Here is a 26,528-nt window from a genome sequence, read left to right as displayed (position 1 = left end):
ATCTTGGATTGAGGAGAACTGTTTGATAAGACAAAACTAACACGCGGCATTCTTAGAGAAAACTTAGCATTAAATGTCTGAAGCAGCTTTCAAATAATTTTAGTCCTGGTGGAAATGTTCTCATCTCAATTATCTAGGAGAATTTTGCTAATTTTCTTCAAACTCATTGAATGTTTAACATTGTATTTAGATCCTTTTTCTAAAATCATCACTTACCTATTTATAAAAATTTTGTCTTTTCCCCAATGAAAGTCTTGGCCTCTTTTTCTTGCCCACCCTTTGTTCCATGGGCCAAAAATCCTGAGGCTTTTATCATCCTAAACATATTCAGTTATTTTCTCTGAGTGCAATTCCCATAAAAGTAAAAATAAAGACAGCAGGAAAGAGAAAGAGAGAATATTAGGAGCCTTTTATAATCTTCCCCTCTCCCTCTTCTCTTCAACCCAAGCCCAGGCTCATCTGATTCCTATTATGTCCATATTAATGTCTCCCCAGCCTTAGGCAACCATGGGCATTGCCAACTCTGGAGCTATCTCAAGGCTTCACTTCTACTTGCTGTTATAACCCTCGCCCAAAGCACCAACTGGCTCTGACCCCGGATATTCAAGGCAAGCATGAATATCAAACACAGTCTTGAATGTTTTATGTCAATAATACTTTCTAACCACCTTCTTCCTCCTGCAATTCTCTACCTCGAAGCCCAGGAAATCAACCCTTCAACAAATATCAGTAAAACAATCTTCCTGGAAACCCGGATCAGAGGTGAGATGATTAAATGTAAAGATGTAAGTAATTATCCAAGACCGTGGCAAGGAGGATCAGGTGCTCCTATCTCCAACTTTCCAACACAAGACTCAGCTCTGTATTTACAGAGCATAATGTTGCTGTAATAGCCTAATTGATTTATAATGTTTTTCTCCCCATTGTACCATGTGTGCAATTAGTTACTGAAAAGGAAACACAGCTCAGCTCAGTTGCTGCATCTGCTGCTAGTCAGGGATCTACAATTTCATGCTCTATTTTCCAGATGGCTTGATTAACATTCAGAGGAACCTAGTGACTTGGCTTGAGCTGTAAACGAAGCTGGGGAGCTCAGGTATAATCAGACCTGGGAGAACTCCCACTAATGAGGGGAAAAAACAAAACAAAAGAACATCAACAACAACAAAAACCATAGGGAAATCTCAAAATGGGAGACAAACACACCATGTTGTGGGAAAGAGTAAACACGTGGAAGGGGCTCCTCTCCCTTCTCAGTCACTCATGCATTCCTTCATTTGCACAACAAAGATTCATTGAATGCTTAGTAGGTGCCCATTTTCTGTTGATTTTACAGTGGCAAGCAATCAAATATTTCTCATGCTTATTCGAAGTCCGCAATGAGTGGAGAGGGACATATTAAATAGTCACACAATAGAAAATATGGATGTATGAAGGGGGAAAGAAGTGTGCTATGGGTCAGAAATCTAGGACTTGAAGAATGAGTACGTGTTAGCTCCAGAGAGGAGGAAAGACACTTCACACAGTCAACAGCAAATCAGAGAAAAGATCTTGACAAATTCCAGGAATTTTAGGAAGACCACCAATGTGGCTACAGCACACGGAGAAGCAGAATGGGTCTAGGCTACATCTGGAGAGGCTAAATAAGACTGAGGTAAATGAAGACTTGGGTAGTTCTATCAAAAATTTGAAGGAAATTGTTAAATTAAGGTTTTCAATAAAAAGCACAACATGAGTTAAAACTAGATGTTTCCTTTAGTTGCTCCATGTAGAACAGAGACGTGTTTGGGGTATGATGAGAAGAGGCAAGGAAAGCAGAGGATATCCAAGTAAGACATAGTGTGGCTTGGGTTTGGATGAGGATGATGGAAATAAAATGAAATTGATGGTTTAGAGAGATAAGAGGAAAAACTCAGCTGTATTTGATGATAGATGAGAAGTAAAGAGAGAGGAATAAACAGTAAGTATGGCCTATTGTCTTGATTTGGTTTCTGAGTTGGGAAAGGATAAAGTGGGAAATATTAATTCAGGATCTTTGAGATAGGAGGTGGAATTTCAGACAACAAGATGGAATAAACCATCTTGGGAGAAAGCACAGGCTAAGAGGAGAAGTAGGCTCAAGACTGAGGCTTGAAGGATTCCAACAAAGTGAAGGAGGAGCTGATCAAGAAGAAGAGTGGATGGAGAGGTAAGAGATAAACCTGCAGGATAGAACAGAAGAAAAGATTTTATTTGCTGAATGCAAATGAGCTGCTAGATACCATGAGAATGGAAAATATCTATTGGGTTTTGGAGCATGGAGGTCATTAATGACCTGTAGAAGAGCAGTTTTGGTGTTTGCCTGACCTATTTTCAAAGATCTGAACTCATTACCAGATGACACCTGAGATGTGGTATAAAGCGCTTCAACAGGCTGGAGCTTGTTCTATGTGAGTGCTCAAGGGTGTATCTGGATGGTTGAATGAGAGGGTGACTATAGACTGTTTTCTCATTTTCCTAAGTCTTTTGAATGTTCACAATGGTCAGAGTGAAGAGCCAGAGTATGAGTTGTGGTCTATTTTTGCTGGGAGAGGAAGGAAGAGAAGACAGTCTGCTGAGATTTCTACATCTGTCTGGAGATAAACATTCACCGTCACTTAGGTCAGTCATTCTCAAGCCAGACTGATGATCAGAATGACCTATGAATTTTTTTAAAAAGGACACACACCCCCAAGTAATACCTTCATGTTTCCTTCTTCAGCAGATGTGTGCTGGGTGTGAGAAACAGAGATCTGCAATGTCCCCAGGTGACCCCAACGACCACTCATTCAGTGACCACTGCTTTAGTTAACTCCTGCTTTTCCTTTCTACCACAAGACTCCCTGAAAATTCCAAATTCCAAGAAAGAGCTATGAAAAGTGAATATTTTTGAAAAAAAAAAAAAGAAGCATGAGAGACTTTTTTTTAAAAAAAGAGATTTATTGATTATTTTAGAGGCAGAGTGACAGAGAGGAAAAGGCAGAGGCAGAGAGAGAGAGAGAGAGAGAGAGAGAGAGAGAGAGAGAGAGAAAGTCAGAATCTTCCATTTGCTGATTCACTCCCCAAATAGCTGCAACAGCCAGGGCTGGGCTGATCCAAAGCCAGGAGCCCAAAGCTTCTTCCAGGTCTCCTATGTGATGTAGGGGATCAAGTTCATGAGCCATCTTCTGATGCTTTCCCAGGTGTATTAGCAGGGATCTGGATCAGAAGTGGATCAGCTAGGACTTGAACTGGTGCCCTTATGGGATGCCAGTGCTGTTGGCAGTGGCTTTTCCCACCACGCCATAGTGGTGGCCCCAGGGATGTATTTTTTACTTACTGTATGTACTAACAAAAAATGTTTTTTCTGTCACTAGAGGAATCCAGTCCTGAAAATTAAGCAGAGCATAATAATTCACATGTACAGGCCACTTGATATGCAAAGTTTCTCCTAATAGCCCAGGATGCATGTTGGGAGGCTCTTATTAACTCCATCAATTCCACTTTTCAGATGAGAAAATTTGGCTTAGGAAGTTCAATGGACAACCATTTCATGATAAGGTGGGGACTTTGATCTAGACAGTTTTCTTCTATGTTCATATTTGGATGGGGAGTTGACAGCTCTTCTGATTACTGAGACAATGACATCCAACAAAAAAGCAACAATAACTCTTGTCAAACATATACACATGTGCATGGGTTTGGAAATGATTGTCTCTCTATCAAGCACAGAAAAGAGCCTAAGTAGAAACTTGTGACTTTGTCCTTCAAAGGAGCCTTCAACCTTAATTGTAACATGGACCATATATATTTAATGCTCAACTAGCTAACGATTCAAAGCAGCTAGGCTAAGGGAAAGATGGATGCTATTGGCTACTGTGCCATCACCAGCATGGTGCAGAGGTCTTTTCCCCATATGGTGCCTGGAATCAGTTATGTCCATGGAGATAACTACTAGCCAGTGTCTCAATTCAAACCTTATTTAGTAATAGTTGCTACATAGGAAACTTAAAATTCCTGAAACCTTACAGATCAAATCTGTATATGAAAAAAACCTGAAAGTAAGTTTTCCAGAACTGACATGCATTCTCAAATATTAATTAATTAATTAATTATTTTTTTGACAGGAAGAGTGGACAGTGAAAGAGAGAGACAGAGAGAAAGGTCTTCCTTTTTCCGTTGGTTCACCCTCCAATGGCCGCTGCGACCGGCACACTGCGGCCGGTGCACTGCCCTGATCCGAAGCCAAGAGCCAGGTGCTTCTCCTGGTCTCCCATGCTGGTGCAGGGCCCAAGGACTTAGGCCATCCTCCACTGCACTCCCCGGCCATAGCAGAGAGCTGGACTGGAAGAGGAGCAACTGGAACAGAATCCGGCACCCCGACCGGGACTAGAACCTGGAGTACCGGCGACACAGGCGCAGGATTAGCCTCTCAAATATTAATTGAAAGTCAATTCAAGATAAAGGGAAAACAAGATTGTATTTATATTTTCTCTGATATTATAAAATTATTGCCCTCTGTTTTGATCAAAGAAGGTGCATCCAAAAATACTATAGAGTTATGTCACAAGTTCATTATTATAGTTGATTTTATAGTATTTATGGAATTCATCAAATTTAAACATTTTCCAATATTTTTTATCCCAAGGAACTATTCACTTTTAAACTTAAATTTATATCTTATTTTGTGATTGTTTTACTTTGCATTTTCCTTTCTTAAAGAGCACCCTCTGGGAACTGTATAAGCTTTAGGTCTTGCAAACAGTTGAAACTGCCACCAAGTTCAGGGCAAGAATAGATCACAACAGAGCTAGGGCAAGGCTTCACAACTTCCAGAAAGCAGGAAAAACGTGCCAGGGAAATGCAACAATTTTGCATGTGGGTGTGTCTTAGTCTGTGCTGCTGTCACAGAATGTCTGAGACTGAGCAATTTAAAAAGAAAAATTCATTTTTTCACAGTTTTGGAGGCTAAGAAGTCAAGGATCAAGGCATTGGCATCTGATGAAGGCCCTTTTGCTGAACCCTGACCTGGCTGATGTGAGAACAAGCCACCCAAACACTGCCTGTTATGGACTGAAAAGGACAGGACTCCCCAAACTCACAGAGGCATGTAACCCCCAAAGCCTTATGTTAACAACCAATGGGTACATGTTGGTGGGGTAAGGATGAAGATTTGACCTCATTGTGGCATCTGAGAAGTGAGGCTGGTGGGAGGCTTTAGGCCCTTGGGCACTTTCCTGGGAAGGTAATTCTTCTGAGCGGTTGGGTTTTACAAGCAGGTGTGCTTCCTGTGCCTCTTCCTCCTGGCTCCCCTGGTGATTGTTCCTCCTCACTCCCTCCACCCTGCCAGCCTCCACCAGATGTCAGACTAATGGGGCCATCTGATCTTCACCTGTGAACCTCCAAACCATCAGCCAAAACAAGCTTTCTCCTTCCCAAGATGCTCCTCTCAGGTACTTCAGTCAAGGCAACAACAATCTGACTACCTCATTGCCTTAAGATGATTTTATATGTGCCTTGATCCTACTAAGCAGGGGAGCAGCCCTCACGGCCTAATCACCACTTACAGACCCCATCTCTGAATCCCATCACATTGCAACTACTGAATTTTGGAGAGGACCCATTCAAACCATGAAGGAGGGTAAGGTGAAGCAAGAGCCCAGCTTGAGAGGACACTTGGAGACTGTACCTAGTGTCTTAAAGGGAAATCTATCAGGTAGCTTGAGTGGAGCTGTTGCTGCTGCTGTTCCTATCCATTTTTCCTGTTTTGTTTTAGTCATCTCAGATGTTTTATTTCTCACAGTTGAAGACATACATCCGCCAATGTTACCAGCTAGCTTTTCTATAAATTGCAGATGAACAGTGAATAATGTTTAAGAGTAAGGGTATCTTATGCAATACATGAGACATTATTTATATTAAAACATTATTTGTTGCTTATGTGAAATTCAAGTTTAATTGGGTGCCTTGCATTTTGAATTTACTATACATATGGCAACTTTCTCACAGGGGAAAACTTGGAAATTCTGAAGGAATGGAAATGAATTTAATTTTGGCAGTCTCCAGGTGCCTTCATTCAGACATTCTCTAGTGCACCTGCCACTAAGCTAGGTCCAAAGTACAGCTTTAGGACCAGTGGAGATCCACATAGAGCAGAGTAAGTGAATAAGGAGACAGCAATTATAGAGGATGCACTTGTCAGAGTGGTGAGGCACTGATCTGGGGAATGACAGAAAGAGGTTTCCTATCAGGAGCATCGTTGCCACTAACTACAAGTGAAACTCAAGAGTGTCCTACTTCAAACAGATCCGATATATGGAAACCTGAATTCGTACTTATCCAGGGGTGATTTAGTGTCACTAATGACTAGTGGGTATTATATTTCATCAAAAGATTTTAATAGAAGTTTTGAAGATAGTTTGGTTTTCTCTATTCGAAAATGGCTCAAAACAGCCTTTTATTTCAAAAACATACTTATATACCCAAAACAATCCAACTATATCCTAATAAAATAGAGATTTACTGTTGTGTGGATTTGGGGTCTCCAGATTTAGCAAATAAAAATACATAATACACAGCTAAATTTGAATCACAAATCAACAACAAATAACTCAGTGAAAGCATGTTTCATGTATAAGCATGTTGTCGATCTGAAACTTAAAACATAACTGTCAATTTCCTATAGTTTACTTGGTAACACAGGTATAGAATCTGGTATTTCCAATTTTGAAGGCACACAAAAATATAAGCATTATGTAAATGTGTAATATACTGAATTGTATTACCGAAATGGCTGGGACCATGGGTATCCTAATCAGTGACTTTTGGCAGTGGGAAGATATGACATCTGCCGAGGTGGTTGGTAGAATTTTATTCCTACAGGGTTTAAGTCACTTTTGCTTTTGTGGTCTGGCTGCTGGCTATGATAAAAAGTGTTTGCAAAAGCAGCTGAGGGATGGCTGTATAATCCTAGGCCCACTCAACTCATCCAGCAAAGCCTATCCCTTACAGCAGTTCTGTGGGAGGGTCAGACAGTTCAAAAAGGAATATTCTCCAAAGTGCCCCCTGCCATAAACTCAGTGACTTCACAGATCACTCATAGAGGCTAACACATTCAAACTAAAACGAGTAGCAGGCACTTAGCCTAGGGGTTAAGACATCCACATCCCATCCCAGAGTGCCTTGGATCAATACTGGGCTCCAGCTTCCTTCTTACGTACACCCTGGGGAGTAGCAGCTGATAGTTCAAGTAATTGGGTCTCTGCCACCCAAGTTGGAGACCTGGTGTGAGTTCCTGTCTCTCCTTTTTGGCCCAGCCTACTCTCAACCATTTTGGGCATTTGAGGAGTGAACCAACAGATGGGAACTTCTCTCTGTCTCTCTGCCTCTTAAACAAATAAATAAAAGTTTTAAAAGTTAAAGTGAGTGGAAGACTGTATCTATGTAGCTCCCGATGCTTCTGGGTTTTTGTTGCTCTTTTTGAGTTCTATTCATGATTTTCCATTTCTTTGAAAATGGGATCATCAAAGTTTAATAATAGCAAAAAAAAAAAAATGTTCAAAAAATGTTCTGCCTCAGAAGGGGTGAGTCTCTTGTATTTCCAAATTAGGTAAACATGGGGTGTGCGTGTTTGAGAGTTGATGCAGTCAGCATTGTTGGGTCCTTGGATTTGAAAAGATGCATGTCCAGGTTCTGAGGATTGCACAGCATGATGTAGACTCTAGAATCCTACAGGCCGAGATCCAAATTCATATGAGAAATCTATGCTTCAATTTTTCATAATACGAATATCTAATGAATTTTTTGGAAGACCCTTTGTTTGTCCATGAACTTCAGCCAGGAGATGCCAGTTATGGGTGTTTAAGGAGACCAGGAGTTTGAACCTATAGAAGAGTGTGGCTTAGTTCAGTAGCCTGAGATTCCACCATGGTGAAAGTCATATAGATATCAAAGGATCTCTTATTTTTTTAAGAAAACTTTTATTTAATAAATATAAATTTCAAAAGTACAACTTTTGGATTGTAGCGGTTTTTCCCCCCATAACTACCCTCCTACCCGCAAACCATCCCATCTCCTACTCTCTCTCCCATCCCATTCTTCATTAAGATTCATTTTTAATTATCTTTGTAAACAGAAGATCAACTTAGTATGTACTAAGTAAAGATCTCTTATTTTATTTTTGGGGGGAGTTGACTGCAGAAGAATGGATTTGAGATCTGCTGTGTTTTCTCTTTCCAGCACCTGGCACAGCATTGAGAACATCACTGGTGCTCGGGCAATAATGCTAGCTGAAGAATGTGCTCTTCTCTGCCATCCAGGAGAGCGTGGCCTTGGATGTTTATTCCTTGAAACCCCTGCTTAGAAATAAACACAGAAACAGTCACATGGACACAGGACAGTGTTTTTACTTTTCAGTTTCTCTGCAGACTGTCTAAGCTGTGGTTCAGAGCTTAACTGTGGTTAAAGAATGCCTGCTTTTGTGTTAAACAACCCTTAGTGATAGATTTCGTTTTTTCATAGGTGCAGGTTCAAACACTCTGGGGGAAGGTTGCTTGACTTCCACTTGTGTATGCATATCAGTACAGATTAATATTTTTAATTGGCTTCTAAGTTCTTTTTCTCAGTATTTTGCAGGAACTTTATCTTTTTTGTTAGAAGTCATATTGATTTTCCCCATTCATCTAAAAGACCACCACTGCACAGGTCAGCAGACCCAAATAATAAATGCATTTGACACAGAGACTATAAAAATTATTTTGTTTTCTGCCCACACCAAGAATGTATTGCCTACGCATAATTAAGCAGGAAAATTAGTGTATGAGAATTGTAGGTCTGCCCCGAGTGCATGGAGATAAGTTATAAAAATAAAAATCAAGTTGACTAGCTAACTTCTACTCTTTCTTTTCTCCCCCCACCCCCCAGGGGCAAATGCTGAGCCTAATTCTTCCAATGACTTGAGAAAGAAATGCAGCATCAGTCACGATTCTCGGTCTCACACTGCCACCTGTTGGTTCACTGTTCTTTTTCCCTAAAGGTGAGTTGTGGAGAGAGCTGATCTGCTGGTTTTTACAATCTGACTGTCTTGGTTAGGGCTTGATATAATTTCCCTTGAGAGTTCAGGCTTGGGTTTGATCATATGTCCAGGACCTGCAAAGCATTATAAGGGAGGATATTGTTAGATATATGATCTAGCCATGGACACAGGCCAGACACATTTGAAACCACAAGAGTAGGCCCTCTTTTCCTGGTCCACTCATATCTGGGTTGGTGTTGCTGTCATCTCTCAGCACCTTCCTTCCTTAGGCAGAAGAGCTCAGTTAATGTCTTTCTGTGGCCTTCCGGTCATGCTGTCGGAGGCTTGCTTATGGCCATTTATAACAGGTGACAACAGTGTAGATTCAGAAAAACAAACTAAGAGCAATAGGAGCTCTGCATGTTCTTTTCAGGATTGTTTCGCTGGAGTATTTACCACAGTGCAGAGTGGGCGGCAATGACCTGTTTGAGGGTGGGACAAAGCTATGATTGATTGCTTGGTGGGGGCTTTATCTCTGATATTAACTGAAATTAGGCAAGTTCAAAAACAAAATAAAATAAATCTGTTGAGACAATCTGTCAGACCTTCAAACTGTCCGGTGACAATGAAATTGCACTTTAGATTTTGGGCTTTTGGCTGGCAATCTTGAAGGGAAACTGACTGAATTATCTAAAATCAGGCTTAGTACATGCCAAGATCTTAGAAATTCCTCTGGGCTTTTACAAAATTTTGTTGGTTATTTTATTATAGCGTCTGCTATATCTTGCATTAAAACTTTCCTGCTTACTTAATTCCCTGGGAGAAAGTGATCACATTGATTTATTTTGGTTTTTGAACAGCTTATTAGTGCATAATGGGGCATCCAAAAACGAGTGGTGAATGAATAAATGGGAATAACAACAATAACCCTGGACTGGGGAGGGGCAGACCTGAGTTCTAGTCTCGTTTATTTCCGCAGTGAGCCCTCAGGCAATCGGACTCAACCATGCTGGCTGAGTCTCTACAGTATCCCTGCAGGCAGTCGGTGTGGTGGAAACTCTCCTTTCGTTGTCTGCCATCATGGACCCAACAGAAACACTTGTGGTTTTCCTCCTTTAGTTTTCTACCAGAAACTTTGGTTTGATTCAGACTTAATCTGGGTTGACAACATTGCCAGAGCACTTGTATTCTAACTCCTAAGATGGAAATAGAATAAAGGAATAACAGCTCTGAGCTTTACTTTTGGTTTCGATTTTAGTGGTTAGGACAAGGGGACCATTTTGGTCAGAATGTTTTAGCTTTTTTACTTGCATAAGTCCTATCCACCCATCACCCTCCTGGTTGAATTTCATTCACTCCAAATTACTCTAATTCTTCCAATGGCAGTTTCTCCCCACTCTGAATCTCTCTAGTTCTTTTACCTTGTAAAATAGAGATGAAAAATTCCAAGCCATGTCTTACCTTGGTGCTCAGTCCTCAGTAAGGTATCAGTAAGTGATTTTGAATAGAATTATGAAGATATATATGACACAATTACAGAAATACCTCCAAACATTCAACAGCAAAGAGCATTATGTTACACACATTTCTGTGGCTATGAAGCTAGCACCATCAGAAGTTTCTATTTTCTTTTGTTCAATTCCTATGCTTTGTCTACAGCAGCTTTGAAATAAATCTGATACTTACCCCCTTGAGAAGTTCATGCCCCTTTGTAACCTCCTGGATAGATGCTAGACTCCTCAGATGGATCCACCAGACCACGACTGTCTCCAACCCACCTCTACACTCTCACTACTCACCATGCCCCCCCCAACCCACCTCTATATTCTCACTACTCACCATGCCCCCCCAACCCACCTCTACACTCTCACTACTCACCATGCCCCCCCCAACCCACCTCTACACTCTCACTACTCGCCATGCCCCCCCAACCCACCTCTACACTCTCACTACTCACCATGCCCCCCCAACCCACCTCTACACTCTCACTACTCACCATGCCCCCCCAACCCACCTCTACACTCTCACTACTCACCATGCCCCCCCAACCCACCTCTACACTCTCACTACTCACCATGCCCCCCCCAACCCACCTCTACACTCTCACTACTCACCATGCCCCCCCCAACCCACCTCTACACTCTCACTACTCACCATGCCCCCCCAACCCACCTCTACACTCTCACTACTCACCATGCCCCCCCCAACCCACCTCTACACTCTCACTACTCACCATGCCCCCCCACCTCTACACTCTCACTACTCACCATGCCCCCCCCAACCCACCTCTACACTCTCACTACTCACCATGCCCCCCCCAACCCACCTCTACACTCTCACTACTCACCATGCTCCCCCCCCCCCCATTTGCACTTTGGTCTACTGACTCCAAATTTTAGTTCTTACCCCTTTATGAAACACACTTCCTTCAATTTTCTGACTAGACAGATTTTCTTTATGGTTCAAAATTCAATATAGAGAAGTTTGAAGCTTCTATTCAGGATTTTCCAATTCTCTAAGGCAGAGTAACTCCCAACTTCCTCTAGGATTTTCAATAATTTCATTGATCAGTTCATTATATCATCCACCATATCTTGTGTTAAAATTTTCCTACTTGCTTAGTTGACTTGAAGAGAGTGCCATATTGATTAATTTTCAAGCAGCTAGCCTAATGAATAATGCCCAGTGGGGCTTCCATAAATGAGTGGTGAATGAATAAATGGGTAATTCTGAAGAATAATAACAATAACCATGGACAGGGTAGTGGTAAACCTGGGTTATAGACTTCCCTGTGATTGCCACTATGAGATCTCTGGCAGTTTATCCTCATTGGTCCCAGATTGCTGGCATGCATGATGAGGGTGACCTCTTAAATTCCCTTCTGACATATGACTCATGAAATTTTGTCTTCTGCTATGGGTTGAGTGTATGTTTCAAAACTCACGTGTTGGAACCTTAATTCTCAATGCAGCAATGATGGGAAGTGGGACCTAGTGGGAGGTGTTTTGTGTCACAGGGACAGAGCCCTTATGAACGGATTAATGCTTTTTTTCCCCCATAGGAATGTGTTAGCTATTATGCAACTGTAGCCCCCTTTTCTCTTTCACATGCCTGCTTGTCTTCCTGCTTTCTGCCATGAGCTGATGCCGCATGAGGCCATCACAAGAAACCCAGTAATTGTCAGTGCCGTGGAACTGGACTTCTCAGCTTGTAGAGAAAAAGGCAAAATATGCTTCTTTTCTTGTCTTTATAATTACCCAGTCTCAGCAATTCTGTTTTAACAACAGAGAGTGAATTAAGATAGCCCCCAAGTAAAGCTCTTCAAGAGTATTTCTGGGAACTCTTCAGTCTAATACATTTCTATTGATTAGCCATGAAAATGTTCAGATTTGATAGTTCAAGGTGTATCAAGGGTATGTAATAGGTTAGTAATGAAAAGATTAGAATTTCTGGAAAGGAATGCATTCTAGTCTTTTTAAAAATATTTATTATTTATTTACCTGAACACCAGAGTGACAGAGAGAGGGAGATAGAGGAAGATCTTGTATCCATTGGTTCAATCCCCAGGTGACCACACGTTTGGGGCTGATCCAGGAAAAAGCTGGGAACTCCATCCAGATCTCCCAAGTTGGTGGCAGGAATTCCAAATATGTGGGTCATCTGCTGCTGCCTCCCCAGGTGCATAAATGGGAACTAGATTGCAAGAAGAGCAGCCAGGACTTGAATCAGCACTCTGATATGGGATGCCAGAGTCACAAGCAGTTGGTTAACCTGTTGCACCACAATGCCAACCCAGATTCTAATCTGAGCCCTCACTTGTTAAGAGAGACCAAAAGGGGCTGGTACTGTGGCACAGCTAGTTAAATCCCTGGCCTGAAGTGCCAGCAAGCCATATGGGCGCTGGTTCTAGTCCCAGCTGCTTCTCTTCCGATTCAGCTCTCTGCTATGGCCTGGGAAACTGCATCTGCATGGGAGACTCGGAGGAAGCTCCTGGCTCCTGGCTTCGGTCTCTGCAGTCACTCGGGGAGTGAACCAGCAGATGGAAGATCCCTCTCTCTGTCTCTACATCTCTGTAACTCTGTCTTTCAAATAAATAAAATAAATCTTAAAAAAAAGAGAGACCAAAATATTGATACATTTTCTATTCCTTTTACTTGAGCATAGTTCATGGAAACTGAGAATCAAGGACAAATCATGCTGGCTCAGGAAGAAGTAACATGATTCTTTGAGAAATTATCCACATTCAGAGTCAGATTGCCTTCCATAAAGAATAAATTTCATAGAATTTTCTATCTTGAATTCAGAGTATTTTATTCAGATGCTGTAACAGGAGTCCACAATGTGGTACTTTAAAGATCAAACTCTCTGCTGTGTCACACATTGTACTTGTTTTTTACCTACTACAATTCAAGTGAAAAGGGACCAGAAATCAAAGGAATAAAGACTATGGCCCCAAGAATATTCAACTTTCTACTAAATATCTTGTCATATGAAATTGGCATGTTTAACTTAACAAGGCACGAACAGAACACCTGATTAACCCAAATGTCCAACATTCACTTGCACAAGTATTCTCCATTTGAGTAACTGTCACCATGATTAACTCAATTGCTCAGGACAAAGGCTTAGAAGTTGCTCTGGACTCCTCTTTCTTTCAAGCCCATCGTCTAGTCCCTCAGCCAGTTATGCCATTAAATTACTCTGACACCAGCCACTTCTTTCCATCTACACTGCAACCACCCCTTCTCCAGCCTCCATTGTCTCTTACTTAGATCAGTGCAAGAATTCTGGAAGTGGTTTTATGTTTTTCCTCCATGTTTGCTCCCTCACATAGAGTCTGTTTTATACATACCTTTCAGAGTTATCTTTCTACAAAAATAAATCTATTCCTTGTATTCCCCTATTTGAAAGTCCCTAATGTCTTCCAAACATGTTTTGGGTAGTATTTGTTCTTCCTTGCATGGTATAACCATTCCAACATGTCTGTCCTTGCCAATGTACCAAATATATTCTCTCTTCCTCCTCCAGTTTATTTTGTTTCATCCATAGTTCTTATTGGGGACTCTGTATTTTTTGATTACTCCTCTGTTGAATGCTATTCCAACATGACTGTCTTCTCATCATTTAGATCATACCTCAAGTCTCTCCATCATGCAGAGATTTTCTGATATCTCCCCCTATTACAGCCACTCCTTGTTAAAGTCATCCTATTTTATCTTCTTTGTAACACTCACCAGTACTTTAATTATCTTATTTATTGGTTTATTTACTGATATGTTTTCTGTTTGTATCCATTATAATGTAGTCTCTCTGAGGATGGAGAGTCTGCCTTTCTACTTAAATGTTATGTTGTACATTCTTGGAACACATTTAGCCTGTCATACAGGCTCCATAAATATCTGCCAATTAACTGGACATCCAAGGTTTATTCTTATTACATGAGCCCACAATCATTAGAGATATGGAAGAGAATTCTGATTAATAAGTACCTGAATAATCCCCCAAACAATATACAATTTTAGTAAAGTTGTGGAGCTGATGTTGTGGTGTCGTGGGTAAAGACATTGCCTACAATGCTGGCATCCCATGTGGGCACAGATGTGCTTTGGTGACTCTGCTTTCCACCCATCTCCTTGCTAATGACCCGGAAAAAGCAGCAGAATATGCCCCAAGTGCTTGGGCCACTGCACTCAGGTGGGAGACCTGGATGAAGCTCCTGGCTTCAGCCTGCCTCATTCCCGGCCATTGAGGTCATTTGGAGAATTAACCAGCAGATGGAAGATTTCTTCCCTCCCACCCCCTACTTCTCTCTCTCTCTGTAACTCTGAGTTTTAAATAAAGAAATGAATCTTTAAAAAAGTTGTAATATATGAATAAAAATAAAATTTACATAACGCCGTTCACATTGTTATATTTTACTCCTTTGATAAAGGCTTATAGTGACAAATATCTCATAAGAATTAGAACATGATTTATAGACTGATCAATCAACCCATAGATAGATAGATTGATAGATAGATGCAATCTAATATCTGGAGTATTAGCTGGAGTCCCAAAAGGAAATAGACCTTAAATTGAAGTTGAGTAATTTGAGGAAGGTGTTGGCATTTGGCCTGGTGGTTAAGACGCCTACATCCCATATCAAAATACTTGGGTTCCAGTTCTGGTTCTGGGTCCCAATTCTAACTTTCTGTTAATGCAGAGTCTGGGAGGCAATAGTAATGGCTCAAGTGTGTGGGTCCTTGTTATCCATATGAGAGATCTGGATTGAGTTCCCAGCTCCTGGTTTTGTTGCTAGCCATTGCAGATAATTGAGGAGTAAACCATTAGATGGGAACTTGCTCTCCTTCTGTTTCCATTTCTCTCTCTGCTTCTCAAATAAGAAAATAAGAGAAAGTAACTATGATTTAAAAATTGAGCAACATGAAGACATTTAATAACAATATTTTTAAAGAGATATAAGCAGGGTTTAGGAAAAAACAGAGTGTCTAATACAAGTAACAACACGGACCAGTTATTAACTCCTGTGCCTGAAGGATGAGGAAGCAGTTACCCGACACCAAAGACAGCTTCATAGAGAGGGTCTCCTGACAGCAGCTATAGCCTTTGATAGAGAGATGGTGTGAACCCAACACAACCTTCCAGAAAAGGAACTGGGTAAGTAACTATTTCAATTGCATGCTCCACCTGCTTCTGGGTTTCCACGGATTGACCCTCCCATGGGCAGAGATCCACCAGCATTCTGGATTCCTTGTTGAAACACATGTAGGTCAGCTCCAGAACACAGAGAAAGGTAGAGCATGTAAGGGTGGCTGTGCAGGAACACACAAAAGATGCCGACACACAAGACAAACAGAAATATGGGGCCATCAAAACATTGACAGGCTAGGTAGAGGCAGCCACAATCTAGCATGAAAGCAGGGCTGCTACTCCTGTAATAGATTTCTACCAAGGTGCAGATCCATTATCTTCTTCTTTGAGAAATGGAAGGAAGATGCTTGAATCTGATTCCCAAAAATGAAAGGGCAGGGAGAGTGCCTAAGCACAGGACTTTGTCTTTCCTTCGTCCTTTCTTCGTTTTCTTTTTTGCATTTGTCTTTCTTTCTTTTTTTTATTTGACAGATAGAGTTAGACAGTGAGAGAGAGAGAGAGACAGAGAGAAAGGTCTTCCTTCTGTTGGTTCACCCCCCAAATGGCCATTATGGCCAGAGCTACGCTGATCCTAAGCCAGGAGCCAGGTGCTTCCTCCTGGTCTCCCATGTGGGTGCAGAGGCCCAAGCACTTGGGCCATCCTCCACTGCACTCCCGGCCAGAGCAGAGAACTTGACTGGAAGATGAGCAACCGGGACTAGAACCTGGAGCCCATATGGGATGCCAGCACCACAGGTGGAGGATTAACCAAGTGAGCCATGGCACCGGCCCTGCATTTATCTTTCTTAAGCCCAATTTGATGACACTAATTCAATGTGTAAGAGGAGCAGGAGGAGACACAGCAGGAGTGGATTGGCCTAGAGCCATGGCTGCCACATGTCTTGTGTGCACATGGATAGCTTTTGCAGGACTCAGGAGTTAGTGCTTTAGGCAAATTGTACAGTGAAGTAATAAACATTTTAATAACATTCTAAAGTGAAATCTAGGAATATGTGAAAGTCAAATGACCCTGTACTACTAGATTTTACTAATCTGTGTGGTTCCAATTATAATTAAGAATATATATCTGATTGCCACAGTTTAACATTATCCCTGTAATACCACAGACTAGATTTTCAACAACTTTTTGTTGATAATTTTTGAGATATCATAGCCAATCAGAAGGAATTACTGATTTGTTTCTTCTCAGTATAATAAAAGAAAGTACTACAAGTGTTATATGGTATCTTTTTTATTTGGGCATTGACCCCAAATAGTTGCATTTCTGCAAATAGGAAAATAATGAAAATGCTAAAATTTCTGTTTTCCCCTCTCAATCTTTTTCTTTTATGTTAGAGAGAGATGGGGAGGAAGAGGGAAAATAGAGAGAGAGAGAGAGAGAGAGAGTAAAGCGGCTTATGTACTAGTCCACTCTTCAAATGCCTGTAACGGCTGGGGCTGGGCTGGAGCCAAATCCAAGAGCTAGGAGCTTGATATACATTTTTTCACGCGTGTGTTAGGGATCCAAGTAGTCAGCCATCCCTGCTGCCTCCCACAGTACACATTAACAAGAAAGTGGATCACATATGTATAGAACTCAGACACTCCAGGTGGGGTGCAGGCATTTTACCTGCTGGGCTAACATTGCTCCTCCCCTTCAACTTTTATGAATCTGGGTATGGAAGACAAAGTGCTGGGAAGAAGAACAGGAATATACAAAAAATGTGTGGAGGGGAAAAAACCAAGTCGGCCTGAAAGAACCAGGAGTTGGTAATAGAGCAGTCCCCTCCAAAATGTGTCTCAGACTGGGAACTTGAATTAGAAATGCTTGATCATGCTGTTTCTGTAGAGCTGAGACAAAGGGGGAGAGAAAAAGGGAGAGAGAGAGAATGAATTAGAAGGAAAGAAAGAAGGGAGAAAGCTGAGGTAAGGGAGGAGAAGAGGAAAGGAAGTCAGAGTGGCAGAGAAGGGAGCAAAGGAAAATGAGACCAAGGAATTAGAATCTTAATGGGAAAGCAGCCTGCCGCCCAGAGACAAGAGGACTGGACTGGTTCAGCTTCTTCCAGGCATGATAGACCAGTTGAAAATAGTCTTCAGTAAGGGAATTTTGGAATTTTTTCTCCCTTTTGGAATTTTAAGGCCGGTAAGGGAAACCTTAATATACCTTGACAAATGCATTATTAAAAGAAAAAACACTGAATATATTCCTTTGCAGATATTGAACTCCTGAATTATGAACATTTATGGTAGAACATTCTTCAGTTCCTCTTTCTGAATTACGAAATAATCCAATCAATGATTTGCAACTTTGAACAATGCCATTTAAGAAACACGAATGAATAGAATGCAAGTGGCATAAATGGAAGACGGCCCATAATACACTGGGAAGACAGAAAGGCCATTTCCATTTTCTGTATTTTCTTCTATCCACCAGTAATGTTATGAATGTTATGAACACACCTCTCTCTCTCATGTATGTATATACACATAGCTGCTTCAAAAGGAGGGGGATTTTCAGGAGCTAATGTAAAACCCTGGATCAGTTTGTATGTCAGTGGTAGGGAGTGTTTGCCATGTTCTTTGTGTGACTGGTCCACTTGTGTGTGTGTGCATATAGACCTCACAACAGCTGACTTTATAAACCTTAAAACCAATTTGAGATACAAAATGAGATGCAGATTTCTTAGTTTCTTTTGAGAACTTAATTTTGTAAAAGAGGGACAAAGAAATACAGTATCTGTTACCTAAGGCTCAGCTTCTGACAGTAAGGAATTGTTTTTACAATTTAACTTCAATTGTCCTAAGCAGTAGGATTTCCTTTGTTCTGTTTGGGGAGCCAATTTCATAAATAACTCTTTCTGTATGCAAGGAAATATTTTCTGACCCTGAAGTCTGACTTCTTTTCCTTGTTTTTGACCTATTCCATATTATACTTTCAGTCATCTGAAAAAATCATTTTATCTGATGATACATGTTAACAGCAAGCAGCTAGAGAGTGTTCTTTTTCTTTCCATTTTTTAATTTAATTTTTTATTTATTTGAAAGGCAAGGAAACATTAGAAGGAGACAGACAGAAATCTTCCATATGCAGGTTCATTCCCCAGTTCCCCAAATGCCTTCAGAGGCTGGGGTTGGGTCAGCCCAAAGCTAAAACCAGGAACCCCGTCCAGGTCTCTCACATGTGTAATGGGAGCCAACTACGTGGGCTATCACCATTGCCTCCCAGGGTGCCCATTATCAGGAATCTGAAACTGGAAGTAGAGTCAGGACTTGAACCCAGGCACCACAGTATGGGATGTCGGTGTTCCAGCCACAGTCTGACAATCATGCCAAGTGCCTGCCCCCATTCTATTCTAATGTGTGTTTCTTGGAGGAACATGAGAGATTTTGAGAGGTAAGCAGCTTGCTTAAGCATAAGTGCAGGTCAAACACAGGACATGTGGGTTATGAGGCCCTTCTGTGTAAGGGCCACATACAGACTCCTGACAGACAGCCTCAGGGCTGAGATCCTAGTGGAAGACAAATGGGCCTTGTGTTTGAGTAAATGTATTCATAGATAGTGAATTCCTGACTATCATTAGGAAACACAATTGCTTGGCCAATGCATATCATTATCTGTTTCTGCTTCCTTCTCCTTCAGATAATCATATGAATTTTCAGCAGGCTATTGCAATTTTAAAATTGTTAGAGTTAAGATAACATTGACAATTTTGATATGTTTCTATTTAAAAAATCTAATCCAATGAGCATGTAGCCACCTTTCCAATGAACTAATCAAAATCCTTTTTAAGACCAAAAAGCATGTTAGTGAGAAGGAGAAGGAGATGTGAAATTTATACTTTTCTAGAAGAAAATTTAGGGACATTAATCAAGAATTTAAAATATGTCTTTACTTTTACTCAAAAATTCCTGTTACAGGAAGTTACTGTAGAAAAGACAAACATGAATTCACCAGAAATGTGTATAATTTGCAGGTTTATATATATATATAAACAAATTAAATGAAATTTGCATAAAAGGATCAGACCAATGTTCTATCACTTATGGAGATATGCAATCATCAAAAAGAATATTTCTAAAATATTTAATGATGTGACAATGGTCAGAATGCAATCTCAAGTTTTAAAAAAGGAAATAGACATGTCTTTTGGATATAACTCTCATTTTAGAAACTGTGTGATTCTTCCCTTCATTATACTAATAACAATTAAAGATCCAACTACTAGCCTGGTCTATGACCATAACAAACAAGCAAAGGAACTTCCTTTTAGAGAAGTGGACATGACCCCAGGGTACAGGAGATGATGCACAACATTTATTTTCTTTTCTTTGGAGTTCCATCTACTTTGGAGGATATTAGGAATTTTCTACACATTTGGGAATGCCCCAGTCTTAATTTTTCTCCTCTCTCCTGGAGATCCTGCTCCACCCTGGAGGAAGAACAATTGGCTCTTGCATTTCTGGGTGTTACACCTGATCCATCGTGATGAAGTGGCACTGCTTTGTTAGTGTGGGTTTTAGATTTTATAGATATTTTATAGAGGAAATTGTCACCAGAGGAAAGGCTTTGGAAGCCCTGGGGTTCTTTTCTTCATGAGAAAAGAATTCAGGAGTGAGACAGAGAGTGAAGTGATAAGGCTTTATTGGGGACAGGGCATCTGTCAGAACAAGGGACAGATAGAGAGTGCCCAGTCCCTTGGAGAGTGAGGTTACATGATTGAATGGAGAGAATACACCTGGGCAGACAAGGCAGGCAACTCAGCTCAGCAGTGAGACAGAGGACTGAGCACCCAGTCTTTGTTTTAGACTCCCAGTTTTTAAGGGAGCCTCTTTGCCCACCTCCCCCTCTCCTCCAGGACAAAGGATAGGGAGTACTAGTGGAAAGGTATGTTGGGTGAAAATTAGCAAATTCCTCCCCAGATTTGCTGGTGCTGGGCAGAGTAGAGGGGCATCTGTGAAGGTTTTATTGCCCCATGTTATCAGGTCAGGTAACCCATCTGGTCCTGAAGAGAGAATTTTCTTGGGAGCTTTCCTTGGGGGAAGGGCTGGGACCACCTGCAGGGTTATCAGGGTCTGAGCAAAATGTTGGGCTTCTGGAGCTTCCACAGTAGGTGCTGGTCTTCAGGTCTTTCTCTCACACACATAGGCTAAATGTCTAACTTCCTACCTATTACTCCCAAAGAAGTATTTGTATTTTCCAATACCACCTATAGTTTTATTACCTAAAAACTCTTTTTCACCTGTGTAAGGGGAAATGAGACAATGAGAAAGACAATGTTTTCTCCCCCTACCAAGTTTGAAAATATAATCAGTTATTATTGTTGGGCTTGGGGATAGCAGATGATTTGAATTTTCTTAGTTTTACTTTCTTTTATTTTCCAGATTTTCTAAAATAAGCATATTTTGTAATCATAAATGGATTTTTGGTTTAATAGAGGGCATTTGGAAGTGAACATATAAACTTTTAAATGAAAAAATATTAATAACATTGGTTCTCAGTCTTCTTATACCCAACTATCTTAGCCCTGTTGCAGATAGGAACAAATTTGATGACTAGTAATTAAAAGGAAACAGGACATAAACTAAAATATTCATTCCGAAGAGGACAGCAGAGTGTTCATCCACTCTAAATTAGATATGTATGAGATATTTTCTTTTGATTGATTCCATTTGTTACCATTACAGGGTAATAAACTATATTTATCAAGGCATCTGGTTAAGAGGCACATCACATGATTTTGGGGATCAAAGCAGATCCTTTGGCAACAATTCAAGTTCCAATCATGTGAGGCACTTGGATTTTGGAGAGGCAGTTATGTTTTTTATACTATTAACAAACATTGAATCTCAGTTTGGTGTTGTCAAAGAGTGGTTTTTTAGAGCAACAATTGTTTCTGACCCCATTGTCCCCAGCAACTCCATGGTCAGTTCTGGCCTGAAGTTCTCCAGGGGTGATTTCATTGCATTTAGACACAAAAGTCTCATGGAATTCAATTGGTTATATTCAATTGATCAGTCTCCTAACAAAGATAAAGTTGAAGGTCACTATCTAAACTATTGTGTTCAGACCCTTTAAGGTGTCAATCATCATGCCTGCCGCTTAGACATGCCAGCCTTACTAATTAAGTTGTTGCTGTCGTGTCTATATTTCTACCGACCTGGCAAATATGAAATTCAGAAGATGGTAAAACTATGGCCAACAACTGAGATTCACTCATTTTTTGTTTGTTTTTAGCAACTTCAGGCAGTGTGAATTCAACCCGGTGACGAGTGCGTCTTTCCCTTCGAAAGCATCATCTGTACCAAATTGTACAATCTGGCATCTGCTTTGACAACTTTAGCAAGCAATCATTTTGACAGGAGACCATCTGTGTTAAACAATACACACAATGTCTGCGTGAAACAGAAAGGAAAAGAACAGTGTCTAACAACAGTGATGGTCTGAAATGACCCAGCAGTTTGGTGAGTAGCATCTCCTGGGAGAATATATGCCAAGAGTCAAGCATTTTAGACAGATTCCTGTCTAAAGTGGTTTCAAGGCTGAAGGCCCTCCCTTGAGGATTGAAATGATGAGAATGAAATATTTAATAAACAGTCACCAGAACTGGATTAAGAAGCTGGCTCTAGTTTTTTCTTTTCCATTAACTGACTGTTTCCTGGAGTAAGCTACTTGACCTCTTGGTATTCTGCTTTCTTTTCTGCAGTAATTAGTTCTGAGTTTCCTTGCATAAGTCACTTAGCACTTGTTTGTCTAGTTAATAGGGTCACCATTTCTGGGAATTACCTCTCCTCCCCAATTCCACTCCACAATGAACCTACCATTCCTGCCTGTGGTCAAACTTCATTGCCCCAGATAGATGCTTACTGTTGTATTTGGGATAGAGACTAAGAGGTTCCAGCTCAGAATAAACTATCTGTGCTCTTGAACTCAGATACAAATTTGATTTATCTTACAGAACCATTTCCCATCATACGTACAAGGAACCTAAGAAACTCATTCTGTATCAAACATAATAGCAATGTAGATGAAGAGACAAAGGAAAAAGAACAGGGATGCTTCACCTGGAGTCACCTGATTACAAATAAAAATAATTCAGCTCCCTGGATCTTAGGAGAAAGTTGACTCATTATTTACATCAATTTTTACCTTCACATAGATTTTCCCTTGCAACAAGGAAAAAGTAATTGATTTAATATTTTGTAGGCTTTTTTTGTTTTGTTTTGTTATTATCTTTAATTGTATGTATCATTTAAGAAGTTTTGATTCTCAACAAGGAAAGTAAATGATTCCAACACAGGATCAGGATGCTGAATTGTATGAGCTCTGCCAACCATTCTGGTTTTTTTTTTTTTTTTTTTTAAATTTTTGACAGGCAGAGTGGACAGTGAGAGATTGAGAGACAGAGAGAAAGGTCTTCTTTTGCCGTTGGTTCATCCTCCAATGGTCGCCGCGGTGCGCTGGCCACAGTGCGCTAATCCGAAGGCAGGAGCCAGGTGCTTCTCCTGGTCTCCCATGGGGTGCAGGGCCCAAGTACTTGGGCCATCCTCCACTGCACTCCCGGGCCATAGCAGAGAGCTGGCCTGGAAGAGGGGCAACTGGGACAGAATCCGGCACCCCGACCAGGACTAGAACCCCGTGTGCTGGCGCTGCTAGACGGAGAATTAGCCATTGAGCCATCGTGCCGGTGATACCATTCTGTTTTAACCTATACATCTATATTTCTTTTTTGCCCAGAATACTTTTATTTACGGAATACAAGCTTCATATATTTCATAAATACAACTTTAGAAATAAAGTGATTTTTACCACCATATCCACCTTCCCACCAACACTCCCAGCTCTCTTCTTCCTCCCTTTCCTATTCCCATTATTATTTTTTACCAAGACCTATTTTTAATTAACTTTATACATGTATGATTAACCCTATACTAAGGAAAGACTTAAAAAATTGTATATATAAAATAACTTCATCAACATTCAAAACAAGGGCTGTTCTAAGTCATTGTATCAGGAAGTGTTAACTTCACTTTTATAGATTGCTGTTTAGGTGCTCTATGAGTTACCACAAGTCAGGGAGAACATATGGTATTTGTCCTTTTGGGACTGGCTTATTTCACTAAGTATGATGTTTTCCAGTTTCATCCATTTTGTAGCAAATGTCAAGATTTCATTTTTTGTTTGTTTTACCATTGTGTAGTATTCCATGGTGTATATGTTCCATAATTTCCTTATCCAGTCTTCAGTTAACAGACATTTGGATTGGTTCCATATCTTAGCTATTTTGAATTGAGCTGCAATAAACATTGTGGAATGGATAACTCTTTCATATTCTGATTTCATTTCCAAACGGTAAATTCTCAAGAATGGGATAGCTGGGTCAGACTTTATATTCAGATATTTATATTCAGACTTCTGAGGTAACTCCACATTGTTCCACACTGGCTATACCAGTTTACATTCCTTCCAACAGTGGATTAGGGTACCTTTTTCCCCACATTTGCACCAGCATTTGTTTGTTGATTTCTGTATGAAAACCATTCTAACTGGAGTGAGTGAAACCTCGTTGTGATTTTGATTTGCATTTCCCTGACAGCTAGTGATCCTGAACATTTTTTCCTGTGTCTATTGGCCATTTGTATTTCCTTTTTGAAGAAATGCCTGTTTAAGTCTTTTGCCTATTTCTTAACTGGGTTGGCTGTTTTGTTGTTGAGTTTCTTTACCTCTTTGTATATTCTGGCTATTAATCCTTTATCAGTTTCATAGTTCACAATTTCTCCCATTCTGTTGGTTGCCTCTTCACTTTGCTGAGTGTTTCTTTTGCAGTAAAGAAGCCTCTCAGTTTTATGTAATCCCACATGTCAATTTTGGCTTTGATTGCCTGTGCCTCTGGGGTCCTTTCCAAGAACGCTTTGTCTATGTCAATGTCTTGTAGGAATTCCCAAATGCTCACTAATAATTTGATGGTAGCAGGTCATAGATTTAGGTCTTTACTCCATTTTGAGTAGATATTTGTGTAAGGTGTAATGTAGGGGTCTTGGTTCATACTTCTGCATGTAGAGATCCAGTTTTCCCAGCACCATTTGTTGAGGAGACTGTCCTTGCACCAGAAATTGAATTTAGCTCCTTTGTCAAAGATTAGTTGATTATAGATGAGTGGGTTGATTTCTGGCATGTCTATTCTGTTCCGTTGGTCTATCCATCTGTTTTTGTACCAGTATCAAGCTGTTGTGATTATAATTTCCCTGTATTGAAATCTGGTACTGTGATGCCTCCACCTTTGTTTTTGTTGTACATGTACAAAAACAACATGTTTCCTTAAGAATTTCAGCATCTTTTTTTCTATGTCTGGGAAGAATGTCTTTGGTATTTTGATTGGTATCACATTGAATCTGTCAATTGCTTTTGGTAGTATGGACATTTTGATAATATCGATTCTTCCAACCCATGAACATGGAAGATTTTTCAATTGTTTTGTGTTCTTCTATTTTTTTCTTTAATGTTTTGTAATTCTCATCATAGAGATCTTTGACATCCTTGGTTAAATTTATTCCACCGTATTTGATTTTTTTTTTGTAGCTATTTTGAATGAGTTTGATCTCAGAAGTTTTTTCTCAGCATGGTACTGTTTGTGTATACAAAAGCTATTGATTTTTGTGTTTTATCTTAGATCATGTCACTTTTCCAAACTCTTCTATGAGTTCCAATAGTTTCTTATTGGAGTCTTTTGGGTCCCCTCTATATAAAGTCATGTCATCTGCAAGTAGGGATAATTTCACTTGCCTCTACCCAATTTGTATTCCTTTGATTTCTTTTTCTTGAATAGTGGCTCTGGCAAAAACTTACAGGACTATAATGAATAGCAATAGTGAGAGTAGGCATCCTTGTCTGGTACTGGATCTCAGAAGGAGTGATTCCGACTTTTCCCTGTTCAATATTATGCTGGCCGTGTGTTTGTCATAAATTGCCTTAAGTGTGTTGAGGAATGTTCCTTTTATACCCAATTTGCTTAGAATTTTCATCATGAAATTGTGTTGTATTTTATCAAATGCTTTCTCTGCATCTATTGAGATAATCATGTGGTTTTTGTTCAGCAGTTTGTTAATGTGATGTATCACATTGATTGATTTTCTAATGTTGAACCATCCCTGGATACCAGGGTTAAATCCCACTTGGTCTGGGTGGATGATCTTTCTGATGTGTTGTTGGATTAGATTGGCTAGTATTTTGTTGAGGTTTTTGCATCTATGTTCATCAGGGAAATTGGGCTGTAGTTCTTTTTCTCTGTTGTATCTTTTTCAGATTTAGGAATTAAGGTGATGCTGGCTTCATAGGAGTTTGGGAGGGTTCCATCCCATTCAGTTGTTTTGAATAAATTGAGAAGAATTGAAGTTAATTATTTTTAAATATCTGGTAGAATTCAGCAGTGAAGTCATCCGGTCCTGGGCTTTTCTTTGTTGGGAGGGTCTTTATTACTGATTAAATCTCCTTCTTGGTTATTAGTCTGTTTAGGTTTTCTATGTTTTCATGGCTCAATTTAGCTAGATTGCATGTGTCTAGGAATCTATCCATTTCTTCTAGGTTTCCTGATTTGTTGGCATACAGCTCTTTGTAGTAATTTCTTTTTATTGCTGTGGTGTCTGTTGTTATATTTCTTTTTTCATGTCTAATTTTATTGATTTTTTTATTTGATTGGTTGGGCCAATGTTGTGTCAATTTTGTTTATTTTTTCAAAAAACCAACTTTTCATTTTGCTGATTTTTGGATTTTTTTGTTTCAATTTCATTTATTTCTTCTCAAATTTTAATTATCTCTTTCCTATTAGTTTTAGGCTTGGTTTGCTGTTGTTTTTTCTAGGTTCTTGATAGCCCATTTATTTGGTGTCTTTCC

General features: G+C 40.1%; 2 long non-coding RNA genes across 3 annotated transcripts in view; both read left to right on the top strand.

Annotated features, from left to right (window-relative positions):
- LOC133764780 (uncharacterized) overlaps nucleotides 1-5,097 on the top strand; it is a 47,718-nt gene extending 42,621 nt beyond the window's left edge. The window contains exon 4 of one of the 2 annotated variants that reach the window (XR_009866469.1): nucleotides 4,957-5,097. This is a non-coding gene — a long non-coding RNA (uncharacterized LOC133764780). Of the gene's footprint in view, nucleotides 1-495; nucleotides 603-4,956 lie in introns of those variants that run through there. The other variant, XR_009866468.1, reaches the window with a different exon arrangement.
- Nucleotides 5,098-5,166: 69 nt separating this feature from the next.
- On the top strand, nucleotides 5,167-22,096 carry LOC133764781 (uncharacterized). Its single transcript, XR_009866470.1, has 3 exons — nucleotides 5,167-5,450; nucleotides 8,236-9,031; nucleotides 21,876-22,096. It is a non-coding gene; the product is annotated as an uncharacterized LOC133764781 (long non-coding RNA).
- Nucleotides 22,097-26,528: the final 4,432 nt, after the last annotated feature.

Source organism: Lepus europaeus, chromosome 7, assembly GCF_033115175.1.
Source record: "Lepus europaeus isolate LE1 chromosome 7, mLepTim1.pri, whole genome shotgun sequence".
Taxonomy (NCBI): Eukaryota; Metazoa; Chordata; class Mammalia; order Lagomorpha; family Leporidae; genus Lepus; species Lepus europaeus.
Note: the sequence above shows the minus strand (reverse complement) of the source record. Positions and strands in the feature narration are given on the sequence as shown.